Source organism: Hyposmocoma kahamanoa, unplaced genomic scaffold, assembly GCF_003589595.1.
Source record: "Hyposmocoma kahamanoa isolate Upper Pololo Valley unplaced genomic scaffold, ASM358959v1 175, whole genome shotgun sequence".
NCBI lineage: Eukaryota > Metazoa > Arthropoda > Insecta > Lepidoptera > Cosmopterigidae > Hyposmocoma > Hyposmocoma kahamanoa.
This window is the reverse complement of record NW_020653685.1, coordinates 500873-517140: the sequence shown is the minus strand read 5'-3', so window position 1 is coordinate 517140 and position 16268 is coordinate 500873. Positions and strand designations below refer to the sequence as shown.

Genomic DNA, 16268 nt, shown 5'->3' with positions numbered 1-16268 from the left:
AAGATATTTCCGTTAAAATATCGAAGAGTTCTGAATCGGGATCCAGAGCATGTGGTCAAAACTGTGTTCTTGTATTGTGCCATGATCCTGAGCATGGCACAGCACAAGAACACGGTTTTGAGGCCTCTTGATGGGTTTTTCTAATTTTAAGTGGCTTCTTCACCATTGTGTAGGCGCGTCTGTTCGAGTTTTTTGGAAGATAGTGGCGCTACGTCGTAACGTGGCGGTGCGCGTAAGTTTTTTTATGATATCAAGTGACGGGACCAAAAAGTCTTGCGTCTGGTGGTAAGCGACACATATCCATAACAGGTGCAGTGCTCTTTAGAGCTTTGAATCGCAAATACTTGAGGAGCAGAGAAGTTGACAAGTCCTAAGTATCTGCTCCAAAGTGCTTTTATCGTCATAAAAATGGCACGAACTACGTGAAACAAATTACGTATATGTATCGAGTTCTTAGGTTTTCGCGATTGTTACACATAGGAAAAGAATATTTGTTTTTTCAAACAAACCGACGTTTTGGGCCCTTTACAGGTCCCATGGTAACGGTTGACTGAGATGGTACAGTCATCAACCAGTTATGTCCAATATTAATGCAAACCACTCTATTTTTTCACTTCACTTCCAAAAGTTAATAATTAAATTCGTTATTTTTAATTTTACAAAGAAACATTCCAATTTACGCTACATTACGTTTTACAAATTATCTTATTGAATGAATTTTTATTAAGTTCAATTTATTATTAATTAATAATAGCAATTAGAATAAACTAAAACATATTAATTAGTACTGCAGTCTTATGTCTGTTTGGGATTTATCATCAGAGGAAATACAGGATCCCAAACTGGTGGTACGGAGAAACCATCGTCCCTGTTAAAATTAGGATGTTTTTTAATTTCAATGGCCTCTCGCAGCATCCTGGGTAGATAACGAACTTCTTTTGCAAGGACCTGCTGTTTGTCAAACTCCATTGAATGTGTAGGTTTATCCATGACATGCTCGCAGACTGCAGTCTTGTTTACGCGACGGTGCTTGACATCAACTATATGTTCTTTGACTTGGGTACAAACACTTCGCTTTGTTTGTCCAATATAAGAGAGACCGCACTTTTAATGTGAAAAATAGGGTGGTTTGCATTAATATTAGACATAACTGGTTGAAGACTGTACCACCTCAATCAACCGTGACCATGGGACCTGTAAAGGGCCCGAAATGTCGGTTTGTTTGAAAAAAACAAATATACGCGATTTAAATCCGGAAAAATAGTTTCCTATGTATATGTAATTTTTATAGCTCTTCTACTTAAGAGTTGATCCGTTCCGCTCGAATTCAAATTTTTCCCGTACTAATACGGTTCATTTTGCTCTGTTCGAGGGGCAGGAATACTGGCTTTATCTCAAAATTTAGTTTTTACAATCGAAATTTTCGAAATCGAAAAGCCATTTAAAAAATGTATATCGTATAATGTTCTATTTAGTTCTCAGTTGAATTTAAAAAATCATTGGTATATGTAAAGGATCTATGGAAAACAGCGGTTTTCTTGTACAAAATTCGAGGTAAGTTTGTGTTTTTTTTCTATAGTGAAAATTTCTAGTAATCGTGTTTTCACGCCGTATAGTAATCAGTGCATATCTTCAATTTTATTATATATTTTTACTTTCCCTGTTATGCGAAATTAACCAAAGCATTTTGAGGTTGTAACGATTCCCAAGCATACAAAGTTGGCTAATTTCCTTCGCCAAATATTCAAACCGCTGAAAAATCGTCAGTTGGTAGACGAGGCAATATAAGGATATGATTGTTTAATTATTTTATTAATTTTATCTTTAATTCAGATAACGGGGTCCATAAATTGGTTAATAACAGTTTTCTTCGTAGAAAGAAAACATGAAAAGAAATAATAATAATAATAATAACGCACACACTCCAAGTCGCCCCGCACACACATAGACAAACACAAATTGCACCCATACTCATGAGAGAAATAAAGTAGGCCATATAATAATACTAAATACTAATATTTAATGGTGTTAGTGAGAAATTCTTTTTCTCGCAAACGCCTTTTGTTAACAAGCACCTCAAAGAAATGGCGCATAATGGGGGGATCATATCACCCTGCCGCGATCTTCGGAATGGAGTTGGCGCTGGCCCACAGTCTGCAGGGTAGCGAGACCGTGTTTTTGCGCAACTTTTTGTTATTATTAATTTTAAATATTGATTTCTAACTTTTCAATTGTAGATTTTAGGTTACGATTTTAATTTTTTAATTTAATTTAATTTTTAAATTTAAAATTCACTGTTTTATTTATTTTTGCTTTTAAAATTACATTTTGGGATTATTGTACTTACACAATGTTATGTTATTGTTACCGCGTTCGGAAGAAAGAAAGGCACAAGCAGCAAATAATAAAAATTCGTAGACAATTGTGTTTACATATTTTTTTAGTCTATTCATATTATGTAGTTTATTTATGTTATAAATACATACTATATGTTTTATATAGAAACTTTTTTTTTATATAATACCAAGTGACGGGACCAACAAGTCGTGCGCCTGTTGGCAAGCGACACGCCTGTCCCTAACAATTGCGGTGCCACTCAGAGCTTTAAATCTGAGATGTTACGGGTACTGCCACTACGCCCGTCACCCTGACACATCAGTTGACAAGTCCCAAGTGCCTGTAATTTCGCCAGCAGTAAGGACCCTTCGAAACCGGAACGCAGGAATTCTCACATTACTGCTTGTCAGCAGAAATAGGTAAGGTCACAAGGAGCTCTACTGTTACTAAACTGCCATTGTATTTTAATGAGCTGTTTTTAAAATAACTTAATTTTCTCTTTTAACTTTGTAGAAAAAATGTATAAAAATATTATAACTAGCGTAACTAATTTAAATGTGACATTTAATATTAGACTCATGAATGCTATTATATTCTAATAGAACTACATAATAAGGGCACGGTTCTTACATTACTAACTAAAATCCTTTCATATTACTGGTTTTAACGTAATAAACGTCAAATATGACTTTTTATAGTAAAAAATTTGATTGAAATCAGTTATGCCTTTTGAGCACGCTGTATGTTAATTCGCACCACTCATGGAAGAATGGCATAAGTGGAGTGCCGTCTAACGTGTTTAATGCTCCAATACATGCACAAAAATATACTCCACATCCTCTCCAACTCTTATAACTCTATCTAAAATATTAGTCGACAGAGTTAGAAGAATTGGAGTGGATGTGGGCTATATTTGTCTGTATCTAATGGAGCAAAACTAAGCTAAACGTTTTTGACGTAACTCCCCTTATGACATTCTTCAATGAGGGTTGCGAATAATTGAAATATCCAACATCATTAATTTAAATTAACACATCTACCGACTGAAGCACATAAGTCAAATTCATTTGTGACCTCATTAATTTGTAATTTAAATTCTACTGGCGTCTATTTAAAATTTATCTTTCTCTTGACAACTTCCAACATTACAAACAAAACAAAAAAAATGCTATATGCTATGTGTTTTTAGTCTGTTGACCCTTGATATAATTCCACAAAAAAATTTGCTTTCTTTTCCTGATCCCGAATATGTATGGAACCCAATTTGATAAAAATGTTAGTTGTGCCCTTTTTCGTTCCGAGGGCAGTTGATCACTTTTTCCTTCGTCGTTAACGTATACATGCACACTTCTGGAAATAATGAGTACGCCTGAGTACGCCAACTCTCGGTTTTCTTCCGCCTGCATCCAACTGCTGCGACCACTTCCCTCAGATCTTCCATCTATCTTACCGAAGGGTGTCCTACACTACGCTCGCAAATGTGGTCACCACTCCAGAACAACTTTTTCTTTACAAGTATTCAAATAAGTGTACCGACTCTTAGAGAATATATCCAGGTCTTTACAAAAGTTATTACGAGCTCTTGACAGGCGGAAAACGGGATCATTATTATAAAATATTATTTATAAATGACATGAGGAAAGCTTTTTAATGATTTCACACTCAAATGTGTGTAATATTTAAGTTTATAATAATAGAAAGGAATGTCACGTAGTTGAGAATTACATCTACAAAAGAAACGCCCTTTAGGCTGTAATACACATTTATGATATCAAGTGACGGAACGAAAAAGTCGTACGCCTGGAAGCGACAAGCTTACCCATAACAGTTGTAATGTCACTCAGAGCTTTAAATTACAAAGATCTGAGGAGTATGCAATTGCGTCCGTCTCCCTGGGGTATAAGTAGTCAAGTCTCATGTGCCAGTGTAAGGTTTATATTATAAGATATGTAAAAATTTAAAATTGTTTGTTAATTAGTAACTAATAATTTATTTTTTGAAGGGCAAGTAAGGGTATAAGGGACAACACTAACTTAGAAAAAAAATGGCACTTTACAAGATGTCACCGAGGTGTTTAATTTTTCCTTATACCAGTAATTTCACTAGGGTAAGAACCCTTCAAAACCGGAACGCAGTAACAAAAAAAGTAAAGTTTCGGCATTGAAATAAAGTTTTTACATGTTTTTGTGTTAGCACCAAATAGAATTTGATATTGATAGCCCTAAAACAAAAATCGTGTTGCATGGTTAGTGTACTCGATTTTCCTCTATTTCACTTTCCTTTGATTTTTCTTTCAGTTATAATTGTTGCATAACCATCATTACGTAATAAACGTCTAAATCTTTTCCCCTTTTCCTCGTTTAATGCTTTTAAAAGATTTCACATTTCCCTTTAGCTCTTTGTAAAACGTCGCGTTTGTTATTTTATCTGTCCATCTTATTTCTCCATTTGCTTCTAGCACCACAATTTCAAATGGCTTCGAACAGAGGTTTTTCTTTGTAATTATCCAAGTCTCATCGTAAGCGTGGTACTTCAAGCGGTTTTTTTGGTTTTGAATGCACCTTTTTTGTATCCCAATATATATAAATACACTTCATCATCATCAACCACGTCTTATTATGGCTATATATGGCTTAACCACGACTTATACTACATTTACAGGGGATAAACATGTCATTATGTCAATGACTATAGGTACTTAATTGTGACAATATTCATGGATATGAAATAATTAAATACTAAGAATTCCACGGTGGAAATTTGAAATGTCGTAATGAAAATGTCCTTACTACAAAATGTCCCTAACAACATTTCAAAATTCGATACATCTACAAAATTCGATGGTGATAATTTAAATGTTCTAAGGGATATTTCGTTGTAAGGTCATTTTCTCTCACGACAAAATGTCTCTTGCGACATTTCAAATTTCCACCGTCGATTTACATATAACTACTCTGTTTAACATGGAATACTGTAAGAAAATAACAATACTAATACACTATAGCTTGCATGGATTTATTGATCTGCCAGATGTTTCCGTACCCAGTCCTTGGATGCCACTCAGTTATCGCTTTACTCCTTCTGTCATCTTGTCTCCGTATCAGGTGCCCTGCCCAGCTCCACTTTAGCTTCGTGATGCGGTTCCCCACGTCCTTTACCTTTGTTCGATTCGAATTTGAGCATTGGGAACTCGGTCTATAAGCTTGATATCGAGCGTGACACGCTCCATGGCTCTTTGTACAACTCTCATGTCCATGTTTCGGCACCGTAAGTCATAGTAAGCAAAATACACTGATTATATAGACGGGTCTTCAGACATTGTGTGAATTTTAGCTGACTTAAGAAGAGAAGAGAGTTAAACATATACAATGTTTATTTGTAACTTAAAACATAACACTTAAGATACAAAGTTACCATACAGGGTGGCTGCGGGATCGTGATCCCGACCTGGAGGTTCTAACTCAGGAAATATTTATGTGGAAAAGGATATAGAGGAATGAGAGATGACTGTGAGTAGAAAAAAAGTGTTCTTGATGTTTGAGATGTATGAGATGCCGGATGTATGAGAGAATTCTTTTATTTAAAATGACCAAAGTCATTACGTTGTATTTTATACCACATATTAAATATTAATAAAATGCATATTATACTTTTGTAGGAAAAGATTTTGTTATCTACCTAGTAACTAACCATTTAAGTTAAATATGACGGTAGAAGGGTTGTGAAATGGAATGACGCGTGCATAGACAAGAGATTTTTTTAATTTGTCATAAAGAAATCCTTAAAACAGACGACCTATTGGAAAGAATACACGCTTAGAATTATGTTATCCTATACAATTATATTGCATCGACCATTCATGACATTTGAAATAAATTAAAGAACAGGTGCTTGTCGCATTTTCCATGAAAATCAGGAAAGATACACTGTTATATGAAGAGGCTGTATGGTGGAACCTTTGTCTACTCAAATAAATAGGTGAAAATTTATTTAAAAAAATATCCTTATACGCGGTAAAAATCCAAACACCAACTAACCGGAAACATGTGAAAGCGTTTGTTTACAATCACACCGGAAGTGATACATTATTTCCGTAACTGGCAGGTACGGCCGACCAATCACAGTAAAGGTCACACTTGAGCGGCCAATGGGAGCGCGCCGTTCGGAATTCGAACTATGTAGGCTTGATATGAAAAGTGAAAGGGCCAATAGGCTTGCAGGACCGTATGTGCCATATGTAAATTATGTGTTACGGAAGGCTTTGTTTTAGTTACGTGATGACGTCATACTTTCCTTGCCGAGCTTTAGGCGGATTTGGGTCAAAGGGATATTTACGCATATCCTTTTCATAAACTTGAATTTATGTTTTTTGATTATTTGTGATAATGAAACATGAATATAAAATAGTTTGCTTGTCTTTCAGTGTGGTAGGCAGAGGATACAGATAGTATCGTAACTTTCTCCATGTACTCTAAAACAAAGAACTACTATCCATTGTGCGAAGAATGAATGAAAAATGAATGAAAAAAATGAGAAGGTCTCGGGTTCGATTCCTGGTAGGACTAATTTGGTTTCTATAATGTTTCTATAATTTCTTTCTATTTCTCCGAATACCCGGAGTGAATTTCGTTGCACTGGTACTCGTTGTACAGGATATTTCCTAATTTGAGAGTAGGTGATTGTTCTCTAACTGTTTTGCAACAAGCTCTTCTTTAGCAGGTTGATTCGATCCATGATATATGAAGAAAAAAAGATATCCTTAATATTAACCTTAGAGCTAAGTCCAAACTCATGGTACCACGATTTCGTTTAACCAAGGTAAACGACTCTTTTATGGGGAACTGTATACGTTTTTACAATAAGATTCTGGAGCACATATTAAGTTTATCATTTCCTAAGTTTAAAAACTATATTAAAAATATTTTCATTGAAAAGTCATATTACAAAATTGAAGACTACGTGTTTTATAAAGATGTATGGAAAGACGACATGGCTCTAGATTCCACACATATTTGATTCAAAGTGTATTCCATAGCATTTAAGTTTATTTGAAAACAGCAATCCGTAGAGTTTCTTGCTCGTTCTTCTCAGGAAAGTCAGCGTAGTGAACGAGCAGTAGCTTAAATGTGACCTTTTCAAGTGTAAGTTTATTTTACCTATGAAATAAATGATCTTTGACTTTGACTTTGAAATACTGTAAATGATAAATCTGTATAAATAGTAACACCTGCACGCTTGAGGATTTAATGGCGGGTATTAGTGACGCGGTCGGCGTCGCTGACTTCTGGGACATAATGGTTTATCATCGTCGATACCATAAGAAGAAGAAGGCGCAGTGGCAGGGCCGCTCAGATCTTTACACTAAGTTAATTGCAAACAGGATGGATGCAGCAGTTTTCCTGAGGTTCACCGAATTGCATGTACTGCGTGCGAATCGGTGAGCCGCTTGGACAGCCGGATCCGTCTCATTTTATTTTTATTTTTAATTTTATTAATTTTAGTTATGTAATTGTACTAACCCTAATAACTAACATAGTTATAAGTTGTTATGTTACTAACCTACTAATTTATATGGATTACTGTGGTCCGAAATAAAAGATTTTTATTTTATTTTTATTATTATTATTTACAATTATAAATATTATGTGTTATAAAAAAGGTACACTTTCAGATTTTTTAAGCTATCTTCTAAATGAATTAGGTGTTTTTGAGATATATTCAAATGAGATATATATTCCTATTGCTTTTTATTCATTCTTCTCAAAAGCTTCATTGTCTCATCAGCAGTGGTCGGAAATTCGGATGCTTATTTACCTACAATTTGGCGCTCGCTACATATGGAATGCGCTTTTGAATCGTAAAAAATGTCGAATATATTTAGTAAAGTATATAATTATCATATTTATAATGTTGAAAATGTAAAAAACATTAGATCAAAAAAAAATTATTTGGGAAACTAAAGTGAGACTCCGATATATTCACTAAACACACGGATTACACACGTATTAAGTCGAAATTTTGCTCGACATGTTTATGTTATGTTGTGACTGGTTTAGAGAGTAACATAAGTTATTCGAAAATGTATTTAAAATATAAAAATCGTAACATGTCACACCATTCTGACACTCCGGGTTTCAAAAGAAGAAAAAGTAAAAAAATATTTTTTTAAGAAGCCGAATACTTTCATAGCGAATCACGGGAAACAGTGAACTTAGGTATAAAAGCATTCGAATTTCTGACCAATCATCAGTTTTACGGCTTCTTTTGCAAATTTATGATTTTTTTTGTCACTTATTCAAATAATCAAAAGCCAAACAGACAAGACTGCAGTACTAATTAATATGTTTTAATTTATTCTAATTTCTATTATTAATTAATAATAAATTTAACTTAATAAAAATTCATTCAATAAAATAATTTGTAAAACGTAATGTAGCGTAAATTGGAATGTTTCTTTGTAAAATTAAAAATAAGGTATTTAATTAATAACTTTTGTAACTATAATGAAAAAATAGGGTGGTTTGCATTAATATTAGACATAACTGGTTGATGACTGTACCAACCTCAGTCAACAGTTATGGTAACCTGTAAAGAGCCAGAAACGTCGGTTTGTTTGAAAAAACAAATATACGCGATTTAAATCCGGAAAAATCCTGTTCCAAATAAAATGTTAATGCTAGTCAGTGCTAAGACCCATTGCAGATGTTCTGGATTACACGTACAATTTAGTCGTAATAAATAGATTGTCTCGCATTGACAAACCGAACAGGTACTGTGTATTAGATAATGTTAAATATTAAATAAAAAGAAAAAGAAACGCGACTTAACACTTTGCGTGTATAAAATGTACCAACTTATAATAAACACTATTCGTCCTCCTAAAGGATAAATTAAATAACTTTAGGAAAAAAAAACATAAAGAAAAATATAAATAGATACCAGTAGGTTTAGCACGACCGGACGCGTCTTGCGCGAAAGCGACATAAAACGCGATATAGTGATATTCTTGCATAGAGTATCTCGCGCTTTTTGTCGCTCTCACGCAAGTCGGACCCTGTTGTTGCTAGCCCTACAGAAGAGACATAGTTTTCATTATAAATGCTTTATTTTTTAGTATCAACAGGAATCTTATTACGAAGGTATTCCCCTCTTAACTTGATTCTGCATAACAGTGTAAGTGTTAAAATAATCACTTTGGAAAAAATATAAAGTAAAATTGAAGATATACACTGATTACAATACGGTGTGAAAACACGATTCCTAAACATTTTCACGATACAAAAAAGCACAAACTTACCTCGAAATTTTCCAAGAAAACCGCTGTATTCAATATGTCCTTTACATATAACAATGATTTTTTTTATATCAACTGAACTATATAGTAAACACGTATAGTAATCGATTTACATTTCTCAAACGGCTTTATTTTCGTTTGTAAAACGATGTGTTTTGAAATAAAGCCAGTGCCACTCGATTCGCGCTGAAAAAAGTGAATTCGAGCCGAGTTAGCATCGCCTCTTAAACTTATTTAGAACTTCATAGAGACAACTGTTGAGTATAAATAACAAACTAAGTTCAATAACAAACCACATAAATGAGATCGTTAGAAAAATAATGTCTCAAGTAAATAAAAGTGGTATTCATAAGGTTTATTACTCTTAATATAGTGCTTTATTATGTAAAGTAGATAAGCTTTCTTCCTTATGTATTTTTCTATGAGTTTTTTGACCTGTACGATAGTTGGTCATTTACTTTTTAGATATATTCTAATAAATAAGAATAAGGACAAAGCTAGAGGAAAACATGAGGTTGAATTAAATAGAATGTCACGAAAAGACTTATGCCGACGTAGTAGGAACGTTGGACGAGGACGACCGAGAATGTTCTTAAAAGGCTGGAGTGCGATGTGAGAAAGTTCCGTTTCTGCTTCCGCAATATTTATGACGGAACTTTACAATGTTTGCGACGGAACAGGCGCTACTGCAGATTACTTGCCGGTGGAGCGTGCGTTTTTCAGTAGTTTTGTGTTGTCTAATAATTGCAGTTAAATTATGAAATCAGGTTTCTGTTGGGAACTATTTTGTTGAAATCTTTACAGTATTTTCGCTTCCGCATCCGCTTCCGTTCCTAGCAAGGACAGTGGAAAGTGGAGGTCGACAATCTCTGCCTAATTTATGTTTTAGTGACAAAAACACATGCTAGCAACATCCTTGTTGCTCATGTGGGGTTAACAAACGTTATGTGATTTGGCAAATCGAGAAATAGTCTAATTATATTCATTTAAACAAAAGAAGTAGCAAGAGCTCCTTGTGAAAGAGTTCGTCCAGGGAAGTATTGCCACCTTACCTATTTCTGCCGCCAAGTTCCGGCTTGCCATGGTAAGGGTGCTGGTGAAATTACAGTTACAGCAGTGACAGTGCGACTTAAAGCTATGAGTGGCACTGCAGCTGCTATGGACAGGCCGGTCGCTTACCACAAGGCGCACGAGTTGTTCGTTCCATCGCTTGGTATAAAAAAAAATATTGTCAAAACTATTTCAAAATGTATGTTTTTGTGGTTGCTATCCAGTCCAGCTACAAAATTAATAATAAAAAAGTCTAAATATTAAGCTGGTATTTGCTAAAGTCTATGCTTGTGCATATTTGGACAGGCACTGATAACGCTAGTGCAATTAGTGATGTGCCGTTTTAATAAAAATGTTTTCGATATTTCCAGTTCATCGATCAATATCGTAACGTTTGCTTTTAAATTTTCAAATAAAGAACGTTTTATGAGCCGTCGTAGATCGGACATTTGATTGGACCAAAAATATTGTGTTTCGAAGTGTATATTGGCATTGTATAGTATTGTATATATAGATTTGAAAATAACAATAATAAGAAAACAAATGTTTATTTTCAGTCAACGTAAATTATCAGTGCATCTAAATATTATGCTTAGTGATAAGATACTCATATCTATGCAGTTAAGTGATGTTCAACAAAGTATAAATTCTATCGATACTTGTTTTTTGTTGCTTCAAGAATTTTAATATCATTTTTAGTCGAAATAGTTGTTATTTGTTAATTTTTGTTATTGATGTGATACAGAAAAAATACTTCTAAATCAATTATAGTTTTTTTTACTACAAAATAAGTGCGCATTTGACCGCCATCTCACCTGATGGAAAGCGACGATGAGGTCGACGATGGAGCACGCACACCTAAATAATGCCTATTCACTCTCGTTTTGTACGAGACACTAGGTAATTTTAAGATATCAAAAGCGAAAAAAAACTGAGACATTAAATGTGTTTCCTTGATTGTAAAACTGCATTGACGATTCTTGGAGTGATATTAAGATTTTTATGTTAGACTTTTATGATTTTGTGTTAAGATTTTCCTATTTACCGATGGTAGACTGTGTGTACTTAAAAGCAACGAAAAAATTACATAACTTTTGACTTCCACGTCAATATATATAACAAAAAAGCATGCCTTTGAATTATAATCAATTTACTTGGATTAGTCACAAAGTTTTAAACAAAACCATTTACCATTACTCTTATCGATAAGTCGGTTATGTAACAAAGTGTAATTAGATACTATCCATTTCGATAAGTTTGATCGATAAATCATTGCACATCACTAAATCAGGGAGGGTCGTTATCGTATAGTTTGCGAATATGAAATATCATATCGGAAATACTAGATTAGTTTTTAGGATAAACTAGGTATTTATAGTCATGAGGAATTAGGTCTTGTTTATTTTACCTGCCAGTTTGTTATTTAGGTACGTTAGTAACATAAATTTCTCTGTTAATTAAAAAGAAAAGACCGTGCAGTTATGAAACCTTGGTTAAAATAAAGATTTGGTTAACCATTGAATTGGTGCTACTTATACGTTAAAGTTGAAAAATCTACGACGCAGCTCTATCTCCCTTTTTTATCTCTTAGTCTCTTCTAGGACGCCCATGATCGATGTATATACATAGGGAATGATTCGAAAAGTGCAAAATATCGAAATTATATAAAGAACATTGTTTATTTTGAAAATTCAACACTGTGTAAATGAAGTAAGGTGCAGTTTTTAACCGATTTAAAAAAAAAAGATGGAGGTTCTCAATTCGGCTGTTTTTATACGTGTATGTCAGACGATTCTTCAACATTTGTAAATTGATTTCGATGATCCGTTTTTAACTCCTACTCAATTTCAATAGAACTTGGCAAATAGATGTAATTTCACAAACTTTTGAGGTGAACTTTTTTTATATAAAAGTTATAATTATTGACAAAGAATTTTTATTCTCTCTAGATGTGGTTCACCGTATCCTTAGGGCGCGTTCTCACTATGTCGTGTACACATTGTCGTGCAGTTTACAGCGTCGTGGCTTGTAAATTTAAATGAAGTTGTTCACATATAGCACGACACGATTAACTGTTGTTCACGATTTTTTATCGTTACAACGACAAACTGTCGTCACAGTGGGAACAGCTAGTACGACAGTCGTGGGACGATAAAAAAAGTCACGATAAAAACGTGACGATAGATTGTCGCAGCTTCTATTGTCGTCACGTTTTATTTATCGCTGTCCGCACGTATTCTGCTCCCTGCCCTCCCCTCATGTACCCCGTGCCCTCTGCTCGTTTTGCTGTAGCGTTGGGTCGTAGCCAGAGATGGGCAAGGAGGCTGTCGTGAAACGATAAATTGTCGTCACGATCTAGTGGGAACAGCTAGTGACGACAGTCGTTCAACGATAAAAAATCGTCCACGACAGAGAGTCGTGATATGGGAACAGGCTAGACACGACAGTCGCCCTTATAAATACGTACATTTCAAGCCCTTTTAACTTTATGGAGAAGACAGAGACCACATTTCACTTGCTACAATCCTGATACACATGCTAGCAGTCAAAGTTAAACAATCGTTTATTTCATAGGTAAAATTTTTACACTTGAAAACGTCATGTTTTAAGTTACTGCTTGTTCACTCTGCCGACTTCAGCCAAGAAACTCTAGGGCTCTTTGCTCTTTTCAAATAAACTTAAATGCTATAGAATATACTTTGAATCATATTTGTGTGGCATCTAGACTCACGTTGTGTTTCCATACATCTTTATCTAACTTTGTTTTCCCACAATGGAGACCTATGGGATTGATTAATATCGAAGTCCATCAATGAGAAGACGGGCCTGTTCGAGACTGTCAAATCGGCCCGTTTGAAACATCAATTCGCATTGTCATACACTTTTAGTTCTAGCCCCGATCGAAATTCAAGTCTGTAGATCAGCGTAAGCGCGTTCACGCATTGCATTTGCATTGAATCCGAGAATATGCAAACCAAGATCACTTCGAATGTCGCTTGTGCACTAAGTCCGATTCGAATACTAGAGATAAAATGACACTTCGGACGCCTGTGACATTTCGGACCGTCATTTCTCGGATTCGGAACAGGACCTGTACTCTCATTCTCATCTCGTTGATAGCAATTCTTTCGGACGGTTGTCGGACACAGAACGAGACTAAACCCCTGGTCTTTAGGCCGTTATTAATTTGGTCCTGGTAAGTTCCTTTTTAACTAGTTACCCGCTCACAATAGACTTATAAATCTATTTAACCAGCCTTCTTTCATTCTTCTTCTCTACATGTTCCAACCACCTAAGCATCCCCTTTCTCTATATTTGCCTCTACATATTCTTCCTCGTCCATGTCAGTACATCATCGTCCAACTTAGTCATTATTGTATTTACCTACACAATAAAAATATAAATTATATTACTTTTTTGTCCTAGCAGTTTGTTGAAGCATAGATAGCTAGTTATCTAATTCTAGTGCTAGATTATACCTTATCACGTCAGATTAGGAGTGACGCAAATATTTTTAGTAATTCTAGCTATCTTAAGCAGGATTTTTGGCTTAGAAATAGGTTTTGCGATCAATTTTATGTTTGATTATAATTTTTTGATAAATGTAATTGTTGTTCTGTATTTTCTAGTCTGATAAAAGTGTAATTAGGACTTGTAATATAGAAAAGTTGGTATTTAAAATTATTTATTATTAGACGTAGTAGCCCAGTGGGAAAATGGTTGCTTCTCAATAAAATATAGAAGATTGCTTATCAGGGAAATTGCTTTTAATCTCCTTAGGTAATTTAAGCTACGTACAGTCGATGCCTTAACACGTTCATCGCCGTGTTGAGGCCACAGGGGGTCAAAATGATCGGCGTATCTACTTTTCTGGACTTAGAAGAAAAAATCCAATAAAAAAATTTGACTTTAATGTCAAATTGAATTTAAAAGTCTCAAAGTAAGCAAAAAATGGTTAATGTGAAATGTCAATCTGAAATCAACAAACGTTTGTTGCTCTTAAGTGAACATTGATCGAACATTACGTGTACGTACTCCCGGCGTTGTGACCGGCGCGGCCTAAACGGAATCATTATTATATTTAGGCCGGGCCGGATTGAAATGCCCGGCGCAAAAATATCCTAAAAAATCATCAATCATATAAGCCAATGTTATTATTGAACATTTTTGAAAAACGCAGCCTGAGACGAACGTGTGTATTCGGTTCTAAGTAAAACAGTGCGGAAAGTTGTGATGATGAAAGTAACTTAACCTTTGAACCGATAAATTGTCGTTCAACGATAGAATGAACGTCCACCACACAGTCATGACATGGAAGAGGCTAGACGCGACAGTCTTCTAACAATAATGAAGCCGTTACGACATAATAAAAACGCGTCCTAAAGGGCTCCATACCGTCTGTGAGTTTAGAATTATCGACAATATGAATAGCCTATCGTTGGATAGAGTCAAATCCTGGTAGCCCTAAGTTGATATGATTTGTTCAACCTCAACCGCGCATGACATTATGTCGTGTATTGTTTTATATTTGTTGCGTCCGTAGTGTGAATAAACATCACATATCTAGGCGTCGAGTGAAAGCATCATCATAATAAAACGTTAGAACAGCAGGAAATTGCTGTTTGTTTGTTTTCACTAAAGGCAAGAAGTATTCAAATATTTTGTTATTTGTATCGAATTGTATCAACCTATATGTATATATTCCACTGTAGGACCATAACCGGTCGGATCATAGCCTATATGTATATATTCTACTGTAGGACCGTAATTTTTTTGTAAAAAAACCTGTTAAAAGCTAGTGGAATTACATTTATTTATGTTTGAAAAAACAAATATAAGCGATTTAAATCCGGAAAAATAGTTTCATTTCCTATATTTATTTGCCAATATTATTGAAATCGGTTACCGGAAAGTGCGCGAAACCGCATTCATCCCCTAGTTTGCCACCCTTAGAGGTGGAATATTTTCTGCAAATTTAAATAGAACCAATACTGAACTGAAGAGGGTACCCTCTTTCCTACAAAAAAGAATCATCAAAATCGGTTAAAAAAAAAACAGTTGAATTGTGATCTTCTCCTTTTTTGAAGTCGGTTAATAAAGCGACTTGCTTAGCCACAATCATTATTCGACTATTTAGTAGTAACACAGCTCCTTGTGAAAGAGTTCGTCCAGGGAAGTACTGCCACCTTACCTACTTCTGTCGTCAAGCAGTAATATCAGCATTACTGTGTTCCGGTTTTGAATGGTACTAGGGTGAAATAACAGGCACATGGTGCTTGTCAACTTATGTCTAATGTTTGCGATTTCAAGCTCTGAGTGGCACTGCAACTGTTATGGACAGGCGTGTCTCTTACTTACAAGGCGTACGATTTGTTGGTCCTGTTAATTGGTATCATGAAATAAACTCGTTAGTATGGCGTTTCGCTTGTGGCGCCTGAGGACCTAGAATTTCCACCACAATTGGTCGAAACCTGTAGCGCTGGTTTATTTATATATCTATATCTCTATGTAACTTATATGCTAAGTATATTGTTGTATATAAACCAGGTGACGCGTCCAAAAACCGCTGACTTAAAACTTATTATTG

The 16268-nt window shown here is 34.9% G+C and overlaps 1 protein-coding gene across 5 annotated transcripts in view; it reads right to left on the bottom strand.

Annotated features, from left to right (window-relative positions):
- The window catches only part of LOC113225829 (broad-complex core protein isoforms 1/2/3/4/5), a 220556-nt gene that overhangs the window by 40040 nt on the left and 164248 nt on the right, over nucleotides 1-16268 (bottom strand). The gene's annotated exons all lie outside the window — the stretch shown is intronic.